The following is a 24,024-nucleotide window of genomic DNA, read 5'->3' on the forward strand; positions in this document are numbered from 1 at the left end:
ACCATAGTAACAAATTCTCTTTGAAGGTCATGGACTTTTAACAAATTACAACCACATATTCGGCCTTTTTGTGTTAATTATATATTTGAAGCAAATTTAAAAAAAAATATGCTTATGTGCCATGGAGGTGAACATAGATATAATCTATTTAGCTGTGTTCCATAATTGCTCTAGTTGGAATCATATCGTATTTATATACATCAACTACTAATTCAAATGTGCATGGAGTAAAAGGTAATATACTTGTGGGCCTTTTAAATTCATTGTGTGTTTCTGTCAGCTGGTCCCTGCTGTGTTGATCCGGTTTCATCGATACTGGCAGGGATTTTTATTTTAGAAACTGTGTCCTTTATTATTATGCTTTGATGCAACATCCATAGAACATTAATGGTGTTTGTAATTCAACTGGAATCCTTGTGGTGTTGGATTTTATAATGCAATTTTTGTCATTTGATGATGAATTTTTATTAGTAGTTCAAATAACAGTGTGCGTGATATGTTTTCAGATGATTTACATTTTCTTTTCATTTGAAAGGTGTTATAAGGTATATTTAAATTTCAAATGTATTGATGTAAAAGGAATGTTAACTGCGGAAGAATGAAGTAAAGGGTATGATTTTTAAATAACGCAGTAATACATTAACGAGAACCCCACCATATTTATTTATTATTGGTGACTAATTGTGTGAAGCGTTCTTTTAAAATTTTAATGAATAGATGCAATAACAATTGTCGTGGCCGAAGGAGTAGCTATTGACGTTTACTCCATTACCACGCTTAATTTCGACGTCCTTTTATTGAAATAAGTCGATCTAATATAAAGTGATTCTTCTTTGTATGGCTATTGATTTTAAAATTTTATTGCTTTTTGTAGATCCTTTAATTTTGCATTGTACAAATTTAAACAATTCATTTAAAGTAGCATAATCTTACCACAGATGAATTTAACTTAGTTTTAAGGATTTGGTGAACATGTTTGATTTTGTTAGAAAACTAAAAAATAATCGATGAAAAGAAAAGTGAAAGTGACTGAGTTCTGATTTACAGGGAAAAAAATCAACGGAAAATAACTGAGTTTTAGTCTTACATTATTTTTTTTTTTATCTATTTGTGTGTGTTGAGTCTGAGCAATGAATTGGTGGAAACAGATATTGAAGCAGGGACATAGCAGCAAACATGTAGTAAATTGAATAATAATGGGGTTGCACCCCCCCCTTTTTTTTTACTTTTTTTGTAGTATGTAAAAAATTTAAAGTTAAAAAAAGTTATAAGTATACACCCCCTCTCCTCTCCCCTCCCCCCGCCCCCACAAGCACGGATTAGGATTTTCATGATTTGCGAATTTGCTTGCCAAGATTTTTTTGGATAAGTTTGCCCCCTTTCAAAATCGATGCATCATGCCTGGGAAAACATGAGTATTTAACATTCTTCACGTCTTCTGATGCGAAAAAAGATCAAAGTGACTATTTGGGTGTGCAGGCCAAAGTTAACCCGCTCCGATGAAATGAATAATCTAAATAACTTCACTAGAATTAAAATCATCACGTCTCTTATCAAATATCCTGCTTTCAACAGTTGCATGTAATTAAAACAGTTCAATGGTACAGTGAACAAACCATAACATTTAGAAATAATTTGTCTCTATCAATAACTTTAATATAGTAATTTTCCATTTCGCCTGGATTGCATGAATAAGCTGAATAAATTACTAAATAGGACACCCTTAAACACTTTTCTTGTCAAATGCTATTATTATAACAATGAGATATATGTAACTTCAAAATCTTGGTCTCAGCAAAAGTATAAAAGTATATTTAATTCAGGACTTTGTTAAATTCATTTTTGTATTTTCTGAATATATTTAAGAGTTGTTTTCATATTTGACAAAAGTAATTTAACAAGGTATTTTCACCATTACGATCATTAGTTATTAGTATTAATCACGTCTTAACAGATTTAATACATATTGATGGCCAAAACTCACAATCCGAAAAAAGAAAATTGCTTTCTAATTGCCATTATCCTCTTATTTGACATTTAAGTTTGTAAATAACCTTTCATTTATACAATCCATCACATTTAAATGTAATCTTTGATTTTGCAAGTTACACTAGCGGTTGCTATGTTTCAGTGTTCCAAAAGTTCAGTCCTTACACTGCTATTCCTATGCTGATTCCTATTATGCATTCACGTGTAAAATTTATTGAAATATAAATTAAAATTTATTCACAAACTTGTGCATGAAAAAAATAAATCACTTGCTGTTGCCTTCAACTCAATATTCAGGTATATTGACGACGTATTATTCATTAACAATTGTTATTTCCATACTTACGTCGACTCGATATATCCCAGTGAACTTGAAATAAAAGATACCACTGAGTCTGCGTCATCTGTTTCATATTTGGATATTTTACTGGAAATGGACATTGATAGTAACCTAACATCAAAACTTTATGATAAAGTGATGACTTTATTTTTTCTATGGTCAACTTTCCTTACTTATGTAGCAATATACCTTCATCACCTGCATGTGGTGTTTTTGTCTCTCAATTAATTCGATACACAAAGGCATGCTCTTCGGATGAACAGTTTCTAAGGCGAGACAAGCTACTGACAAACAAGTTGATAAAACAGGACTATCAACAGTCTCGTTTGAAGTCATCTTTTAGTAAGTTCTATGGTTGATACAGCTACCTTGTCAGCAAATACAATCTTCCACTGGGTCGCATGCTGACTGACGTTTTTCATACTAATTGTTAGACCATAATTAATGACCTAATTGTCTACGGAATGTTCCTTTTTCCCCCGATTTCGACAAAGTGCACACGTTGGATGTGACTGGTCAGCAGAGGATACTCACTCCTCCATGGCACCTGATCCTACCTCTATCTTTTTAAAGGTCCGTGTTGCGCTGCTTTGAATTTGTATTTCGTTTTATGGATTTTTGAGATGGTTGACAGTTTGTTATTGTAATTTTTTTCATTTATTAAAACACAAATACACATGTATGAAGTTCATTAAGACTTTAGAGTGCTGCTATGATCGTAAAAGTTGACATGAACAATCATATCTTATCCTGTATTCTGTATCCTGTATCCTGCATCAAATCCTGCAAACCAGCTCTATCCTATCCTATTATATTTCACACTATCCACATTTAGGAATTCAATTAAATAAAACGAATTTTGAGAAAACAATAAGGTTTTCAGCTAATGCAAGACTCAAAATGTCTAATTAATACATTAAACCGAAAGTTAGAGCGGGAAAACTTATTTACCTTATTTACCTGTGCATCGGTTATATAACATCGTACGCGGAACTTACACAATGACGTAAACAAACATGTAAGCAAAAGGCACAGCCTAATCAATTATCTAAATGGAAAACAACCATCGGCCTCCTAATAATTCTTAATTTATCATAAATTCAAAACTTTGATCTATGAATGCCATATTGTTTACATTGAATGTAAAAGCAAGGTTTTCATAGGACGGAGACAAACATATATACTACTATATTAAAATAATAGACTCGATTTTTTGGGCTTTAATACCTAGAACAAGTACTGTCGTTTGTTTTATATATTTTAAACATCATTGGTACTTGACGATTACCAATTTGTTTTTTTTTTCTCAATCAATCAACGAAAATTCCTCAAAAATTCCGGAAATCATCTGAATTTTTTGGATTTTAAAATGCGCATGTGCATTACATTCACACTAATATAAATCATGATAGGCTCTTTAGTTTATATTTCCACAATATTACATTTGCAAGGATAAACTCAGAAACGATAATACAAATACGTGTAAATTTTCATTGGAAATTTGCTATATATTATGTTCATCAACGAAAATACGAGAGATAATTCTAACATAGTGCATTTACTGTAAAAATCCCGAGAGTTTCGAATGTCAACATGATGTGTAAATGTGTAGCGATTAAAAAACGTCAGTGAAAAAGTGTTAAATTCTTCAAAAATATGAATTAAATTCTTAGATGAAAGGTGTTTACAGCCTTAAAATGGTTTGTTATGAATAATTTTTCTTCTTTCAATGCAACTTCTTTAGCTTTCTCCAAAATCGTTTTGGAGCGTTCTGCAATTTTCTGCTGTATAAATTACGGGTATATGGGAGGCATTTTAACTGTGGTGAAGACCTGTCCCGAGAAACAATTGGATTATTCTAACCAAGTAGAGTGTAGTGAAATTAATAGCAATATTGTAGGCTTAAAGCTTGGTTATGGTAATGTCAACAAAACAGTGTGTCAATGTATCTATTTCGTTAATGTCTGATATCATATATAATGTCAACCCGTGCACGCAAGGGTCTAAGCCTAGTTTGTTTTTATTAGATATATGTATTAAAATGCCACATTGCTCTTTGAAAATACTACTTCATTTTAAAAAAGGCAATCGTTTTACTTTAGGTGGCAAGGGAAGTTGTGGGGTTTTTTTGGATGCTCGAAATTATGCAGTGGGGATACCCCCCCTTTACCGCCGCGTTGCCGGAAATTCATAGTTTGCACCTGGGAAAAATGACTTTTAACTACTACTGGACTTGAGGAGTGACATTAAGGGGAGAAATTCACCTAAAATACAACTCATATCTTTTTCTAGTCCGATTTAATGTCTATTAGACCCCCCTTGTACAGTGAACATTTTAATACTTTTTGCCCCATTTAGACCCCACCCTACAGCTCTTTCTGCAGAGAGATGACCCCCGAGTTAGGGTGCAATCTGTAGTTTAACATGTCCCTTTCCTGCTAGTCTGTGGGGCCCTCTTCCCATCCATGTCATTTTGACACAATTTCAATAACCGTCTGTACTACTTCTTACATCAAAAGTTGACACACCTTTCAACACCCGCTTTTTCATATGACTCCTACGCACCCCATATAACACTATGTGACCTACATGCTTTATAACAAAATCCAGGAATGACTCCCTACTTCCATAAAATTATTTCCTATAATCAATTCACTTATTTTTATATTACAAATGCACACCTGCGCAACTCAACAGGTACCAATGTTAACGCATGCAGGGATGACCGCACACTTGCGCCAACAACGCAACCTAAAGCAAGCAGGGGGTGCCGCACACTTGCGCTAGAAAGGCCAGAACACCAGCAGGGATGACCACACACCAATGCTCCGCCGCAACCACCACTAATACAAGCAGGGATGACCGCACACTTGTATTAATGCGATTCAAAGCAGGGATGACCACACACTCTGTATCGTAGGTTAGATCACACGAAGATTAGATAGAGCAGGGATGTCCACGCACGCAATCTATCCGTATCTGTTCAAGTTTAACCCCAAAGAGTCGTTCTCTGAAACGTAATAGACACTGTCGGTATATGTGCCGACCTAAAATAATTCGAAGTATCTAAAAATTGGAAATCAAATATAAACACACTAATCCAACCTAATCTAAAACTACTTATGCAAAACAAATTATTTACATATACTATTTATTATTGTATAAAAATAATCATCACAATGATTGGTTAACAGTGGATGCTTTAATTAATAGAATCAAGAAGCAATAACTCAATACAGTAATACAAAAAAATACAAATGAAAAATATCTGCCTGCTTCACATACAAGCAAGCCTTCAAATACAGCTAGACTCATTTTTACTATAATATTTAGGGGTATCTTATTTGAAACTGTCCCTTGCTACCTTTAACTTTGAGCAAACATCCTAAAATTAAGTTGAAACTGCCTGAAGGCTACCCACGACTATTATGGAGTAAACTTGACAAAATCTTGAAGATGGGTACTATAAAGAATAAAATATGCCGTCGGAATTTAACATTTACATTTTGAATATAATTTTTTTTCGAAAGGTATAAGTTATCATTCGTTAAGAGCCAAAACTACAAAAGCTCGATAAGATTAAAGACGATTTAGAAATAGTGAAATACCAGGGGACTATGGTTTCAATATCAACACTTTTTTTTAACTCGGACATGTATCAAGGAGACATATTTACATACTACCTACAAGTGTCCGTAATTTTAAATTTTCGCAACATTTTTAGCAAATAAAATACATTTAAACACATAAAACATCTTTCAATACTGACATTATATAAACAGGATCTCTAATTAGAATACAAAGGTCATGTATCCCCTCAATAACTGTTTATCTAAAGTCAGCAAGTGCTAATGTGCAGTTAGTCTTAAATCTAGGGGGAGGTAATCTGAAGCCCTCGGTCACTGTATATCAGACCGGAAGCTGTAACCCCTTACAACCCTAACAAAGTATCATTAAAAGAAAAATTCCTTATTAGATAATGGTTGCACTCTTAATTTTAACAAACACATTTGTAGTAAAGGACGGGGATACAACAAGTGCTGCAACTATATGTAGGATGTACCAAACGGAAGGCTACATTCAAACGTGCCCCGCCCATAAAGAACCCAGAAAGAAAATAAATCATGGAAAGCGCAATTGATATTTCCGAAAGGGTCATCTCTATTTAAGTTTAAAACTAGTATTTGTTGACGGTTGCCATGACGATGACATAGGAGATGCTGGCGGAAGTTTGCGGTCTTTTTCAGCCAGTGACCAATGGATGCCGAGATCTTATTTCATCTATGACCTCTTCATCATATCATTCCAGTCCCGACCTCGTCCTATTAAACCTACAACAGTTGAGAGTATAAATGAAGATGGGTTCGATAGATTGAACATGAAAGTCAATGTAAAATCACTGACTACGTTCCTGAAATAAACAGCAGTCAACAATCACTGTAAGTAGCCCTTAAATGAACATTGCCATTTCTAAGAGACAAAGACTGTGCATAACATGCCAGTCCAAGTGTCTTATCTTAAACTTCAGCTCTAGTAATGTGCAGCTGTACAACACGCACAAGAAGTCCAGTTTACTGGAGACTGGAACCTTTAATGTTCCAATTGCCCAGATACATACGCTCAATTCTTTCTCATCAGTGTTGCTTCACTTGATGCAATTGCCTCATTATTTTGATAATTAGGGTCTTCCGTTTCCAACGGAAGACCCTCTTGTTTTTCTTCGGTTTCCTTTTATCATTATTTTATTATTTAATTTTTTTTCTGACTCCTTCTCGGCTTTATATCTCAAAAAGTTTTCATCCGATTTCAATGAAATTTTCAGAGCTTTTGTAAAGTTACCGTGCCTAAAAGATCTTAAAGTGTCAGCATTTACGTCACTTCCGTTCAAATTTGGCGGCCATTTTTAAATTTAAAAAAAGTGATTTTGTCCGGAAGAAATCTCCGTAAACTTTAAAGATATCGCTTTGAAATTTTTACTGATGATAGATGTATCAATTCTATATTGTACTGGGGGGTTTAAAATTTTGTTCATTAATTTTGCTCAAAACCGGAAGCAGTTCCAATTTTTGGAAATTTTCATTTTTTTGAACAAAATAAGACAATACTACAGTCTTATCAGACTTGCCATGGTGAATTCAAATCTGAAATCCGTTTGAAAATCGGACGATGCATTACAGAGATATCGGGGTTTAAAAATTGATTTTTCCGGAAATTTTGATTCCGCGTCCTTGGTTTAAAAAATAGCGTAATGTTCAAAGTAAAATTAATTCGTACCAAAAAAATTGTTAAGTCGTACTTGAACACATTCGGATTTTTTTTGTCAAGTCGTTCTTGAACTCAGAAAGGCTTTTGTTAATTCGTACTTAAAATCATTCGGATTTTGATAAGTCGTACCAGGAATAATTCGATTTTTTCATCTTTTAATTGTAGTTACTCTTGTTGTTGGTTTAAGAGCTCTGCTTCTTACAGGAACTTCCGGCTTTACTTCCGGCATTAACGGAAGACCCACTCGTTGCTTTGCAACGAGCTTTGCTCTAGTTTTTCTTACAGTTTTAGTGCAGCTACTTTTACTACAGAGCTTGTTAGCAGTCTACAGCACCAGTACCAGCTTTCGGGGAGTATTATTTTCGAAAAGAGTAAAATGCTTTGGATCCTAGCCTCGAAACCTGTCTGTGGTTTGTTTTAATTTGACATATCCGTCTCCAGATCCACTTCCGCATCTTCCCTTCCAGAAGCAGTTTACTCTTCTAACGTAACGTTAGTTTATTTATCTTGCATTCAGTGTTGATTTCTTCTACTTGGTCTCAGAGTAAGTTCATTATCCGCTGCCTTCCACCTAGGGTCTAAAATCACACAATACAAGTGCTCTATTAATAAGCTGAGGAATTTACAAAAGAACATCAGGAGCCTAAAACTGAAATCCGCCTCCCGCCTAGTAGCAACAAAGATGCTTTAGTTCAAAGACTAGCAACATGTGTACGTGCATGAGTTAGATATGAACTGGTGCACAAAAGAAACTGCAAGTCTGATGAACTTTTCAGTCACAAGGCTAAGATGGTCATTTCCAACATTCTGCCATGCTTTCACAGATTTCATGACTGCTGTCAGAGAATGTCGTTAACATGCAATGCCCACCTAGTTACTTTCAACGCCAAATTCCTACCTTCTGGAAGACACCCGGACCTGAAACCTGAAGACATTTCCAGCATACAGAGGGTCATCAATAAACAAATATTGGGCCAAAACCTACTCAAACTCTGCCGACTCTTTACTACTTATAAATGCGAAAGTCTCCACCAGCCTTTACCCACGAACCAAAGAATATCACTAAGGACAGAAACTTTACTGCTCTGTGTCACTCTACTGTACATACCTCTACTCATGGCACTGGGTCTTCGTACTCTCACAGAGCTAACAAGGTAGGTGTGCACTGGACCATTCCACTAAAAGATGAGTTAGTTTGATCGCCTGAGGCAGTACCACAGCATACGAATAAAACAATCAAGTATAAGACCACCCGATACTTTGGGAGGAATAAAAAAATGAACAGCAAACTCCGGGAATTCTCCCTCTTAAGTAACAAAAGAGACAACAGGGCAAATGAGCATGCGTAAAATAAACAACTAAACCTTGACAGTTACATCACACTACCTTATGGAAACAGATACTGCGGATTCGCTTTAAGACATGTGCATGTCCTGAGTGCCTGTAAATAACATTAGCAAAAAGGTCAATGGTGTAACGTGCAAGGGGGTCACTGCCTGTGATCCCCGCGGGCCCGTACCCGAGATAGAATCGGATAGCCCTGATTGCTGCCAATATTTACAAGTGCAGACTTTAATCACCGCTCCTGCACATATATAGGGACTCAACGTTACGCAGGCAGGGATGACCACACACCTACGCAACTGAACAGGTACCAACGTTAACGCAAGCAGGGATGACCGCACACTTGCGCCAACAACGCAACCTAACGCAAGCAGGGAGTGCCGCACACTTGCGCTAGAAAGGCCAGAACACCAGCAGGGATGACCACACACTAGTGCTCCGCCGCAACCACCACCAATACAAGCAGGGATGACCGCACACTTGTATTAATGCGATACAGAGCAGGGATGACCGCACACTCTGTATCGTAGGTTAGATAACACGAAGATTAGATAGAGCAGGGATGTCCGCACACTCAATCTAACCGTACCTGTCTAAGTTTAACCCCAAACAGTCGTTTTTGTAACGTAATAGACACTGTCCCTATATATGTGCTGGCCAAGAATAATTTGTGGTATCTAAAAACGGGAAATCGAAAATAAACAAACTAACTAGACCTAACCTAAAACTACTTATGCCAAACAACTTATTTACATTAAATATTTATTATTGTATAAAATAATAAGCAAACTCATTCGTCATTATTAGGAACATTAATTAAATCATCAAAAATCCATAAATCAAAGGGGAATAACTCTAACCAAAAATACATTAATAAGCTGCCCGCTTCACTACCCCCACCTCAGAATTTTGCGTCCTCGCAAAACTAAAATCAAAACTCCCAACTTCACAAAAAGGTGAAGTGATATCCCAGGTAAAAAAATACTCCTCCCAAAAATAAAACTAAGAAAAAAAAAGCTGGCCCTTTCTCTCCTGGACCACGTGCACACAGCACAACTGCAGCTGACAGACACAAATTGCATTGTATCACCTCAAGCTTTACACTTCAACTTTCCGTCTTGCACTAGACGTCTTCCACCTCTTGTGGAACATCTGACTCTCTCTCAAGTCAGGAATTCCCAGCATTGTGACTTCACCAGGCATATTATCCGATGCCTGCAATCTGCTGCCATCTGCCACGACACCGTGGGGTCTCAACTGTTCGGACGAACTTTTCTTGCCTCTTCTACAGCGAATACCAGGAGATCCTCTTTCCATGCCTTTGCGCCTGCGACCATTCTTGCATCTTCTGGCCAACTTCCACTCGGGCTCCTTTTCTTTGCCTTCAGCTGACTTTAGGGTTCTGCCAACCGTAACACTGGAGCTGTTTGCAATAATCTTCTCGCAACGAACTTGGTCCTTAACCATTTTTCTGTCGGTGGAGATTGGCATAGGCTCTACAGTAACTACGCGGTAGAATCCATTGGAACAGTCTTCAGCAAGTCGATGCAAGTCTCCGTTCTGGGGTTCACAATGTTGACTAGCATTCTTTCCACAGTAACTGGAATCACTCTTACAAGTCAGGTTTTCTGCTCTACTTCTACGCCGCCTTCTTAATTGCTTGGACTTGCTTTGCTTTCTCACTACGCAATCTCTCCACAGGTGTCCCGGTTTTCTGCAAAAATAGCATAACCTACGTTTTGATGATGAGGCAGTATCCTGTGCATTATCCTTGCTGCGTTGAAGTCGTAAATCCCTCAAATCCGTCTGGAGAGACTCGATCTTAGCAGACAGTGCTTTGACCAGTTCCACTAGCTTATCAGATGAGGGCTCAACATTGAGATGGCGTGCATAGCATTTCCTCTCGGCTCTTCGGTGCGCCTCCAATTCAACAGCTAGTATCACTGCATCGTTCAAGCTTCTCGGTCGGGACTGTTGTATACGAATGCGCACCTCAGAATTGTCCAGCGCGTCCACAAAGTGATCTCTGGCTAACATATCTCTGAATTCAAAAGTGGCAGTTGGGTATGCCATGTTTGCAAGTCTCTGAATGGCCTGTCCCAGCTCTGAAAAAGTTTCACCAGCTCTCTGACGACGCTCTCGCATTTGCACTCTGTAGAGCTCTGCTTGACTTGGTGGAGCAAATCTATCTTCCAAAGCTAACACAAGTGTTTCGTAGTCTGGTTTTTCACCCTTTGGGATATTGCCGAGACATCCTTGTGCACTGCCTCGGAGGAAAGCTGCCAGGTAGAGACCTTTGGTAGCGTAACTCCAACCATTTATTTCAGAACAGGCTTCAAAGTGCGCATGGTAATCGATCCATTGACCACTGCCATCATAAGTAGCTGGTGTGATGGAATTTTGCGCTTCGTAGGCATCTTCCAATGTACTGCTTATCTCGGGGCTTGTGAACCTTTCCCGAGACTTCCAAAACGCATCAGCTCTGTGCAAAGACCAAGTGTCATATTCTTCTGGCAAATGACTCGTCTTTCTATTTGGCGTATTGTACAGCTCAAAATAGTCAGGAAACATCTCGTTGTTGCGCGGGTTTGCATACGTTTCATTAGCAGAGTAATGGTCGCACAGGTATTCCTCGTCTTTGCGCATGGTGTTCCCTTCAAAACCTCTGATCAAAGCGCTTCTTTCATGCACTGGGGTCTTCATGTCACTGCGCTCCCGCATCTCCGCAATCTTCTCCCGTAGAAAGGTTATCTCTTTGTCAATGTCGTCCATTTTCCCTCTCTGCAGCAATTCTAGGGTATCCCACCGCTGCCACCAAATTTTATGTAACGTGCAAGGGGGTCACTGCCTGTGATCCCCGCGGGCCCGTACCCGAGATAGAATCGGATAGCCCTGATTGCTGCCAATATTTACAAGTGCAGACTTTAATCACCGCTCCTGCACATATATAGGGACTCAACGTTACGCAAGCAGGGATGACCACACACCTACGCAACTGAACAGGTACCAACGTTAACGCAAGCAGGGATGACCGCACACTTGCGCCAACAACGCAACCTAACGCAAGCAGGGAGTGCCGCACACTTGCGCTAGAAAGGCCAGAACACCAGCAGGGATGACCACACACTAGTGCTCCGCCGCAACCACCACCAATACAAGCAGGGATGACCGCACACTTGTATTAATGCGATACAGAGCAGGGATGACCGCACACTCTGTATCGTAGGTTAGATAACACGAAGATTAGATAGAGCAGGGATGTCCGCACACTCAATCTAACCGTACCTGTCTAAGTCTAACCCCAAACAGTCGTTTTTGTAACGTAATAGACACTGTCCCTATATATGTGCTGGCCAAGAATAATTTGTGGTATCTAAAAACGGGAAATCGAAAATAAACAAACTAACTAGACCTAACCTAAAACTACTTATGCCAAACAACTTATTTACATTAAATATTTATTATTGTATAAAATAATAAGCAAACTCATTCGTCATTATTAGGAACATTAATTAAATCATCAAAAATCAATAAATCAAAGGGGAATAACTCTAACCAAAAATACATTAATAAGCTGCCCGCTTCAATGGCTCATTTTAATTTATAATTTCATTAATAATTAGCTTAATTAATAAAAAGAAAAAAGAGGTGATGGGGCAGCATAATCAAAACTAGTTTTACTAAGAGCCCACAGTGTCTTCAGGTTTATCCAAGGTGCTATTCACCAGGCTTAATAATCACTGCCTATTCCTAGCAAGTTATTAGAGTTAGTATTCCTTTGCAACAAAGCCTCACATTACTGTAAACAGACACAGCAGAAGACAAAATCGAGCCAATTTGAACTGACCGCATAATATGCAACTGAAATTTGTCATAAAAAATGTTGGGGGAATATAGAATTTTTACCTGCGCTAGAAGGTGGCAAGGGACAATTGTTTTTATTGTTACCCTCTTTAATGCTGTGATGCAGAAAGTTCAAAATTTGCACCTGGGTCAATGACTTATAACTAACGGTTAAATTTAAGGAATGACATGAAGAAAATAAATTCATTTAAAATACCACCCATATCTTTTTCTGCTGTGATTAAACGGCTATTCGACCCCCCCCCCCTTTGTACTGTGAAAATTTGACTCATTTTACCCCATTTAGACCCCACCCTACCGCTATCCCTTTAGAGAGACGACCCCAGGACGGGGTGCAATATGTAGTGTAACATGCCCCCTACCTGCCAGTCTGTAACGCCTCATCTTTAATCCATTTTCACATAACTTCACTTACCGCTTGCATTACTTTCTTCTCACATGCACAGTTGGCACACCTGTCACCAGCTGCTGTTTTGAATCCGACTCCCAGGCACCCCCTTATAACACTATGGGACCTACATGCTTTATATTAAAGTCCAAGAATGACTACCTACTACCATATAGCTATCACCTTTAATCAATTCACTAATGTCCAGAGTACATACAAACTTTCAAACACAGTATTAAATATACCATTGATGACAAATACTTTGTCCGAAACTGTCCCTTACAACCTTAAAGTGAACTTTTCGTTACTTGTGTCAATTACTTTAATCTTGTATTATCTTTTTATCTGGATCATACACATTACCGCCTTATAGTAGTACAACACATACGTGAAATACATTTTCAAAACTTTTCACTCAGATATATTTAGTACAAAAGTATCCTGATAGCTTTATTTTATATGATTAACTGATGAAAATGAATTTTGTTTTTAATAAAAAAAAATTGGTCGCCATATTAGTTTCGATCGCTCCTCATCTGCTGCTGGTGTATATATACCGGTCGAGAAATTTATGACCTGTTGCTTTTCGAGACATTCAGGTTGCACTGACTTCTTAATGCATGAACTACATATAGTAGTTTTTAAAAAAAATAATAAAAACTATTAGAGGGTATATATTTTGAATTTTTTTTCCAAAGTTTACGTATTTTCTTGCACAAACACATGTTGTGCTGCCTTACTTCGCGTGCACACCGAACACGTGTGTCGTTCAAATAGAGTGCATAACTTCTACATTTTATTATTGACCCCGGCCGCACTACATCCAACACAGTAGAGAAGTGTTAGTTAATCCAAGAAAGTAGTAGGGTAACATCGTTTTATCAGTTTCTACAAAAACACTCAGTTTTCTAAAGTCCATGCTGTCATTGCAAGATCTACTACAGTGTTTGGTTTGCGCATGTGCAATGTTATAACAATACGACACAGGAAAACATTCTAAAATAATCGAAGATTTTTTAAATATGTTACCTGGCTGTTTTCTTTCGTCTTTAATTGGATATTCCTTGCTTTACCAGTGCAGTAGATATCGTATTTCTGGTCAAAACGCGTTTCTACGAATCTTTTCGTCCAATGTAACGTGTTCTGGTGAATGAAAAACCTGAATGCGATTTAGCATGAATGGTACTCTCAGTCATATGGGGCGTGTGAAGCAAAGACCGTAACAAAAGAAATTGAAGAGTAATATGGCAGTATTTGGAGATAAAAGTGAAATAATGCGTATTTAGGAATTCATGTCAGCGATAAATAAATTAAATAAATTCATCCATGATGCAACACTCTGTTAGCTAAATTTAACGTCTTCCTCCCTTGTGAACTTTGTATATTGTTGCTTGATCGGAAACAAAACGCATGGCAGATGAGAATACAGTCGTATTATACGTCGTTGTGATATCATTAGACACGTCATAATAGAGATAAGGAAGGTGTTTGTTTGGCACGTCACAAAATATATGCAATGCTACAAACCGCGGTGTTCTCTAATGATGTAAGTTTTTCTAACATTGAAACGATTCTAGATTACATAATCTAAAATTTGCTTAGTCAACAGGCGTATACATGATCATGGATTTTCTTCAGCCAGAGTCATAAACGAGTTTCCATGAACATTTTTAAACGATATATTTATATAAGGTTCAGTTGTTTTCTTTCATGAAGTCTTGCTCTCAGACTGTTTCGTCTCAGATCTCTTGTTGTCGATTGGAAAAATGTCCGATAGCTACTTATATTGTAATACTGTTTTCATATCCTATACACTAATTTCCCGAATTTACTGAAACAAAGAGCACAGAAGTCTCCACATGAGGTAGTGTGAATTTTCATTGACGATGACAGAGCAAGGTCTACGCTTACTTTCGGGGACTTATATAAAAAAAGCAACGAAGTTTGCAAAAACCCTTATCCAGATGGGGGTTAAAAGAGGTGACATCATTGGGGTCAATGGTAGAAATGTTCCAGAATGGTTAATTGCTGATTTAAGATTGCAGATGGCGGGCGGTTGTTCGCTGTGTTTGCCATACTAGGAAAAAGAAGAAATCATGGTAGAATTGTTCGAGGCAATCGGGAATATAAAACTACTTATCATTGATCCTGGAAACAGCGGGCAGAGCTGTCAGATTATCAAAAACATACTTCACAAGAATTTAACCTCTGTAAAAAATGATCTCGCAGAAGTTTCTAAATTACTACAGATTGTATTGTTTAGCCAACATGAGGCTTTCCCATCCCTAAACAATGTTCAGGAATTGTGCTCCCGTGAGTAAAAGGCAGTTCTTCCCAGAATTGATACAGAGGATATATCAATTATTCAACTGTCCTCGGGTACAACAGGTCTGCCAAAAGCAATTCCGCATTCGCATCATGCCATGGTTGTGCTAGCATATCACTCTTTCAAAATATACCCAACAAATACAAAAAAGATATGCTATATAACACTTCCCCTTTCTTTGGAGTGCAGGATATCCATATTGGGAAATCAGTACTGGTGGAACTCGAGTGACAATGACAAATGCATTTCATTCTATTTCAACAGCGGATGCAGCTTTGATTTCTTGCGAGATTATAGCAAGAGAAAAACCAACTCAAGTATTTCTTGTTCCATCTTTGCTCGATTTCATAATTAAAAGAAATTTGCTATTGCATGTACCAAGAATTCTTACGGGTGGCACAATTGTTTATTCTTCAATATTGGAAAGTATTGGTAAAGTGTGTGATAGATATCAGGTCGATTATGCTTCAACAGAATTGGGTTACATTGCATCTGGATTGTTCAAAGCAGAAGATAAATCCAAGGAATAGCAAGGAACCCTTAGCTGTCGACCAGTTCCTGGAGTAGAGATCAAAATCACTGATGAGGACGGATTTCTCCAACCGGTCGGTCAGCGAGGCAAAATATGGGTACGTTCAATGAAGCAATTTTCTGGATATCTTAATCACGACATTTGCACGAATGCAAACTTAATGAAAAGCGGATGGTTTTGCCACGAAGACGGTGGTTTTGTAACAGATGATAATGCTTTGATTGTAGAGGGACGGTGCCAAGAGGTGATTCAAGTTTTCGGCCGAAAAATATATCCTGTTGAGATTGAGAATGCTATAAAAGCAAAGAGCAATGTTATAGAAGCCATTGTAATGCCGATAAAGGATATGGAAACTGGAGACCTGGTTCCAACTGCTGCCATAATATATCGACAACACTGTGAGGATTCCATGGAGATTATGCAGGACTACCTTAAAAATCACGCCAGAAAATCGGTTGCTTGGATAGATGTATGTCCCGCATGTTATCATAAGTTTGAAAGATTTTCCACTGCTAGCGAATGGAAAGCCGAATCGTAACAAAGTACGACAGATCATCCTCAAAAACGTTGATTGCAAAAAATACGATTTGTCTTTTAAATACTAGAATAACTAAGTTACGTTTACTTATCTAATCATTTAGACTTTCCCAATATTTATTTTGATTGTATTTATTGAGTAAACCAGATATATGATTATCAAATTAATTCTGCCAGATTTATTTTCATGTCTCGCCATGAAGTGGTCTGTACATGTAATCCTATTTTACCTTTTTATATCAAATTGTCGTATCCTAGCCAATTTATTCTTTATATGATAAGCTAAATCAACATCAAATTCTGATTGCATAAAAATATCATTGACACATTTTTCAGTTATATGGACTTTAATCTTGCTAATTTCTGATCGTTCACGGTCTTATCCATTTTGATTTGTTGTTGATTATGCTCTTATTGATATTTAGAATGATCTGTAAGATATTTTCTAATATGTTATTCACCTTTATGCTCGAGTGTCTTGATTAATGTTTACTTAAGTTATTGGTAATATCTTGAGAATTTTAAGTTTTTGCACTGGATTTTGGTTGTTTATGTTTGTTCTTTTAAATTATAGGCTAATAATTATGTACTAGGTTTATGTTTATGGTATAAAATTCAAATTTCAAAAGTTCAAATCCAATGTTGATTAATATTTGAGTACTTTGCTTATTTTTTATGATATAAAATTAAAAGTAAAAAGTAAAAGGAAATAAAAGCTTAATACGAGGGTTGATACAAACGCAATCTCATAGATAAAATAGTTTAAACTGGATGTGAAAAGACAAAAGTTTAAATTTTGTATTAAAAACCGTAATAACTAATATAATTTACTTTATTCAGATTATTAAATTAAAGCAAAATATATATAAGTAATCCCTCTAAATACAATGCATTGAAAAGAATATGAGGTCGCAAGCATGGTTCTTGACTTTGTTATGAATTCAAATTATACTTTACAAATAATTTGCCATGACGTTTTATTCACACTTAAAAAAAACAACTCATTTTCATTTGATATACAATTTATCTTTTTGTGTATGATAGAGTTGTCAAGGTTTTTTTTTCACTTTGCGATCACTCAGCTATGTTAAGGGCTTCCATACAAATAGCGATATTTATTACATAAAATGTTAGCCTTTGAATAATCTTGACATTCAGTTCCAAAAAATTGTTACACAAAGTAATATTTTATAGATATACAAATCAGATAATTCGTTATAGCATGGGCAAATTATACGTCTCTTTGGAATACCCTGTCACGTGACACTGCTAAAATAAAATGAATCAGGAATAATACAAAAAATGCAAAGTTCGGGAGCTTAACGTAAACAAATATTACAATTTCTGTTTCTAACTTGTAAAATGAACATCAGAAATTTCGAAAAGTGCTGGGAGCTTGAAATATTCAAGTAAGAACAATTATTAAATTCAACATGAACAGTGTATAAACAGCAATTTGCAAGGAATTGCTACAATTAACGCTTAGTTATATAAAAAGCGTAGCAATTTCACACAGCCTCCAGCACTTTTTGATATAATTGGGATATAATGGTAAGACATGTAAATTTTCAATTTATTTGATCAAGTGTATGCCCTTGCACTATTGCATTTTATCTGGCCTATTTCACTTTTGGCGTCATTTGCGTGAAATTCACACGCAACATTGACTAAGATCATGATTTTAATTTTTATTCATAAAAGTATTAAAAGCTGCAAATTACACAAAAATAATGTCAGAATGTTATTTCTGGTCACACCAGGTATCATTACCAAATTGTTGAAATTGGAAAATTTATTCATCTTTTGCGTTTTTCAGGGCAGGGGTTGTTGATATTTCAATTTACCACACAATTATGTTTCATAATGGTTTATGTTATTTTGCTGGTAAATGAATAAGAAATACTTTTAATATATGACCAGGCTTACTTGTAATTTTAAAAATTAATAATATTTTTGTAATAAATAAAGAAAGCAAGAAAAATCAATATTTTTCTTTTCTGTGACAAACTGCTCAACAAGACTACTGTAGTGTTTTCTGATTTTCAGTATTATTCAGTCATGATGTGGAATTGATGGAAATTGACCATTCTTCTTGCACAGTACATTTTCTTTTCTTCTGTCTTTTTGATATTAGGAGGCAGTGCAGTTAATAAGAAAACCAATACCTGAAGTGATGAATATTTATTAATTTCAAATTTAATTTCAATAGGTTTCAATGAAAAATATTATGATAGGTTATATTATAAAGTAATATGATTTTAATAAAAAAAAAACAAATATACATGAAGTTAGTGAGTTAAAGAAATATTTATAGAGTACCTTCTTTTTATCAACACTCCCAAAAAGTGTCTCCAGTGGACCATTTACTGTTTAAATAACCCTGAAAATGAATGATATGTCATAATTAGCAAACTACATGTATTGTGTTAAACATAACATGAAAATGGGAAATTACATAATTACTGTGCATACAAAAAGCAGTTTTAATTTCATTAATACCACAAAAGGCAAAATCAGATGTTTATTCTTTTAAAATGTATGAACATTCTGTTAGAACAACACTTTAATTTTGTCTATGTATACATGTAATCTTCATGAAATAAGATTAAATAAAATTACACATTTCAATTTAATAAACAACGATACTGTTTCGTCTAAATTCAATCCAGATCCTCACAGTAATATTTGTAGTGCTAGCACATACATTGTTTACATTTTGTTTGAACACGGAGGAAATGCAAGCTAATATTATTGCGATATTTATAAGAGACCTGTAAAAATCTACAATGATTCAATACTCTATATGATCAAAATTAGCGATACGTAGAACAATTACTTTGTCTGATCGAGTCACTTAACTGGTGTTTCATCACAATATTACATGAAAAACAAATGTAAACAAGAAGCCGAGGAATTTCGTTTCGTTTCTGTTTCATACCACTGTAATAGATAATATAAAACAATCTTTAGGGAAAGCACAATTACCACAATAAATCCTACCTTGTTCAGTTGAATCCTATGCCGATTTCCGTCCACTTTGGTTGTAAATGAGTTGGTTGTAAATTCCCAGATATATCACTGAAGCCCACATGTTTATTCTGATCACAACTGCAAGCGCCGATATGACGTAGTCAACCTCGACACGTCATCAGACGTCTTAGGAATTTCATTATTTCGCAAGATATAAAAGATAGTTGATGTTTTTATTTCATTACACCTTTCTTGAAACAATCTAACGCACTAATTAATCATATTCATTTTGGTAGATGTTTATTATTTACCGAAATACCCATATCTCGTAAAATCCCGAAAATAAGGGGTGGGGCTTATGCAATTTTTTTCTAAATTACACGTGGTAGAATTCTGAGACCTTCCTTAACATAGCTGAGCATTAAATCAATTGCCAAAAAAAAAATGAAATGAGCAATACTATCATTGGCGCCGTTAGACATTAGTTTAACTTTTCCTTCTGACAGTGTGTCTTTTAATACTCTACTTTACTTATAAGCGAGGCACGTGCTTTCATAAAAAATTGGAACTTTTTTTAAAGCATTTTGTTTACTATTTGATTTAAATACGTTTCTGCTGATTAGAATCTGTACAAGCTAAATACAATGCATCTCTATTGCAAATACCACCACGTACCCTGTTAGCAAAAACTTTTTGCAAATCTTTTAGTTTGATTAGGTTTACTCTAATTCTTTTATATTATTATTTTGTAATATGAAATATTGAAGTTAAATGTCAGTGTTATGTATTATAATAAGAATCAATCATTCAAATTATATTATTTTTTTTGGCTTGAAATAAAACGCATCTTCGCTAGCCAAAGGTTTTCGGTCCACTTTGCTCCCCATAATCCCTTGGCGGAATTACGAAAACTCGGTGATGTGGTGGCGATATCTTGAGAGCAACATGAGTTGCGCCCCTTGTTTATTTACATTTTAATCGGATTAAACAACAGTTTATATAAACACTACGGCATTAATACAACTTGAAAACATGTTGACTTCCGAATATTGGAACACAATTAACGATGCTATTAAATACAAATTAAGTTATAACCAAAGGAAAGCACGGAATATTTTATTGAGACCTGTACCGGAAGTGAAAAAGTCGCCGATTTATATGAAAGCTTTCATGCTACATAAAATCAGGTATCGTTGTCGTGAATATTGTGTACCAAAGAAATTAAATAAAACAGAGCTTACTGAACCTTTAAATTTTGAAGCAATAACCATAAGCAGGGACCTTATATACTAACGGGATAGGCACCTTCTACATTTGCCATGTTTACTTCCCATGCTATCACGCGAGCCTTGACAAGTTTGTAGAACTATGGTCAATCCCAGTAAAATATATAGGTTTTTAAAGCGATCTGATTAGACCATCGTTGGGGAGGCACTGTACTCGAGAATTTGTGTCTCAACTTGTTATTACACCGAATGTTTTACCAAAGATCGCACATGTGTTTTCTTTTAAAGTTTATATTTACAAGCACTGCGATTGGATCAGCTACTCGCAGCTGAAGCCAATCATAAAACGGAGCTTGTCACCGCGTTTTTGTAATGAAATCCGCCAAGGGTTTAGGAGCAAAGTGGACCGAAAACCCTTGGTTAGCGAAGATGAATAAAACGATGATTGTAAAAAATTGTTTTCATTTTAATCTATAATCATGAGAAGTGTGACTCATTGTGTAACAATATTTGTTGGTCAATTCGTGTTAAAATGGTCTATCTGTAACATTGGGGTATTTTGTTATGGAAGCTTATAAGCTTAAGGAAGCTTATTTCTAATTGACCAAACCCCTTTCAAGAGTTCGACAATTTTGTTAATGCATATGATTAAAAATATTACCACTTCATTCTGCGCGTCTTTTTAACTTTTCATTTTGCAATCAACATCAGTTCTAAGTAAGAATCAAAATTCGGTGGCCACGCATAGTTACAGACTTTCTCCATACTTTACAATTTGATAGACTTTGGTGAGTAAAAATGCTTAACACCATTTATTTGTTGCTATGTGGTCCCGTTGCCATGGTTACCGAGCGTAAATATATAAAAATGGCATTTTAATGCTTATTTGAGAACATATTGTGAGTAATGTGCACAACTTGGGGTTTCCAGGGTAGAATATGTTTTTAAAAATAGTTGTCATTTTTCAAAAGAAAGAAACAAATTCATGGAGAAACGCATATTTTATAGGGTTTCAATTGTTAATAACCAGAAATTTTAAAATCTGTTTTCTTCATTTAATTTGAATAAAAAGTGCAAATCTTGGATTGTTTGGTAAACACTAATAGGATTGTGCAATTAGGAATTTACATATGGAAATTGAGAACCGTTGCTATGGTAACAAGCTTAGAAATATGGAAAATTTGTTTTTAGGCATCTTTGAATGATTATTATTCACTGATCATGATTAAAAATATAAAGGCAATTGGTGAGAAAAAAAGTATGTCCTTAATTTTAATGAAACCTGAAAAAAAAAATTGAAATTTTTAAAAAAATAACTTCCGGTGCAATGGACTTTTCAAAAAGTAAGAATTTCTGTGTGATTTTTTACGCAACTTTATTTTCCATAGCAACAACACTTCTCTGTTGCATAACAAAGCTTTTGGTGTTACATAATGAAAATTTAAATATATTTTTAGAAGTTCCAACTAAAACAATTGCAAAATATTTCTAAAATCAGTAATTATAATCATATCAAAATCATCTTCAATTTCTCAGTTTTCCCTTTTTTTTTTTGCATTGTTGCCGTAGCAACGGATGCCAATTTTCATAATAAAATATTTATTCCATGGACATTGATATGGATGTAAAAATTTAAAAGTTTCCCATTTCGGCTTATTAAAAAACCGCAAAAAACTGATTTCGAAAATTCATTACGGTTTCTATGGTAATATTTAAACAGTATTGGTTTCTCCATCAATTTTCTGATATAATCAAAGAATTGAAAATAGGACAAAGGTTGTTTTATGTCGTTAATAGATTTCTTAAGTGGGCAAAAACTTCTAATATGGCTTCAAAGTAGGTAAGTTTTGCTATTTTTCCATCTTTAGTCTCGATTACCATGGCAACGGTTACCCCAAGCAACCAACTTTTGGTGGTTATTTGCGTTTTTACCTAGGTGTGTCCATGTATGAAATATAAGGAAAATTGGTGACTATGCGTGGCCAGACCCTTTTATAAATCTTTGATTCTTACATAGAATTGATCTGAAGTAAGCTTATTTTTCATTGACCAAACCGCTTTCAACAGTTCGGCAATTCTATGTTTCTCCAAAAATACAATCCTAATGAATAGTGGGAAAATCGTACTTTTTGCAATCAACGTTTTTGAGGATGATCTGCCGTACTTCGGCTTTCCATTTGCTATCAGAGATAGTCGATATGCCGATATGGCCTTCCTTTTACTAGATTATTAGTTTTCAAATTAAAATGCAAAAGATAATCAACTTTAAATAAACATATGTTAACGTCAAAGTAATCAGTGTAAGAACTTGATGCATCAAAATATATCAATGTATTTTTGTACATACCTTTGACATTTGTTTCTTGTTGTTATATACAGTCCTACGTTTTGTAGAATTTGAATTGTCTTTTAGGTCGGTATAGACAGCCTTTATCATCATTTTAAGCGCATTTCTACTACCACGAATTATGCGGTTTAGAATGGTAGGGTCTGTTTGTTGAATGATACGGCGTGTTACGTGCACATTAAGGTAAGTTTTTTGCAAAGTATGAAACAAACAGTTTTAGGTTCTTACAAAGTACCTTCTCCTGAGAGCCGGTGCCAGTTTGGAATAGTGTTTTGATAGAATTATTTACCTAAAATGGGCATAAGAATGTCGAATCAGCTTAACTGGGCTTGATATTTTTTTCAGATTAATTTAAGATGAGTCTGTATTTTCTAAAATTAAAATTGTTTTAACAACTCAATAACTTAATAATATCGTTGATTATTTGGAATGCTACGTTTCCATTTCGTACACTACCATTGACAAATCGTAACTGATAGTAGATGTAGAAATATGTCTGTAACCGATCTCTTGGCCCTTAATACGGTATGGCCATTAGATATATTTAACATGACGGTATTTGTCACGATCTTATTGTCCGGTAAGATACGACAAAATACGTTCAGATAAGCATATGAAGTTTGCGATTGGATCTCGATCTGATCCGAACATCATGACCCCATGTCGCGATTTGGTTCGTATTTAAGATACTACGTGTATATATATTCGTATATTTTCCTATAGATGGAAAATGATCTGCATTTGTCTTCATCAATAATGATTTAAATCAACATGACCGGGGGATGCGAGGGGGTTAAAGGCGATGTGATGCGTTTAGAAAAATTCAGAGCGATCTGATAAAGAATAACAACGATAAAAAAATTATTGTGTGGATATTTTGTCAATCATTCTAATTT

General features: G+C 35.5%; 1 pseudogene; it reads left to right on the forward strand.

Annotated features, from left to right (window-relative positions):
- Positions 1-15,154: 15,154 nt before the first annotated feature.
- On the forward strand, positions 15,155-16,653 carry LOC128158048 (uncharacterized; annotated as a pseudogene).
- The last annotated feature ends 7,371 nt before the right edge of the window (positions 16,654-24,024 follow it).

The sequence above is a fragment of the Crassostrea angulata genome, chromosome 8 (assembly GCF_025612915.1).
Source record: "Crassostrea angulata isolate pt1a10 chromosome 8, ASM2561291v2, whole genome shotgun sequence".
Classification (NCBI taxonomy): domain Eukaryota; kingdom Metazoa; phylum Mollusca; class Bivalvia; order Ostreida; family Ostreidae; genus Magallana; species Magallana angulata.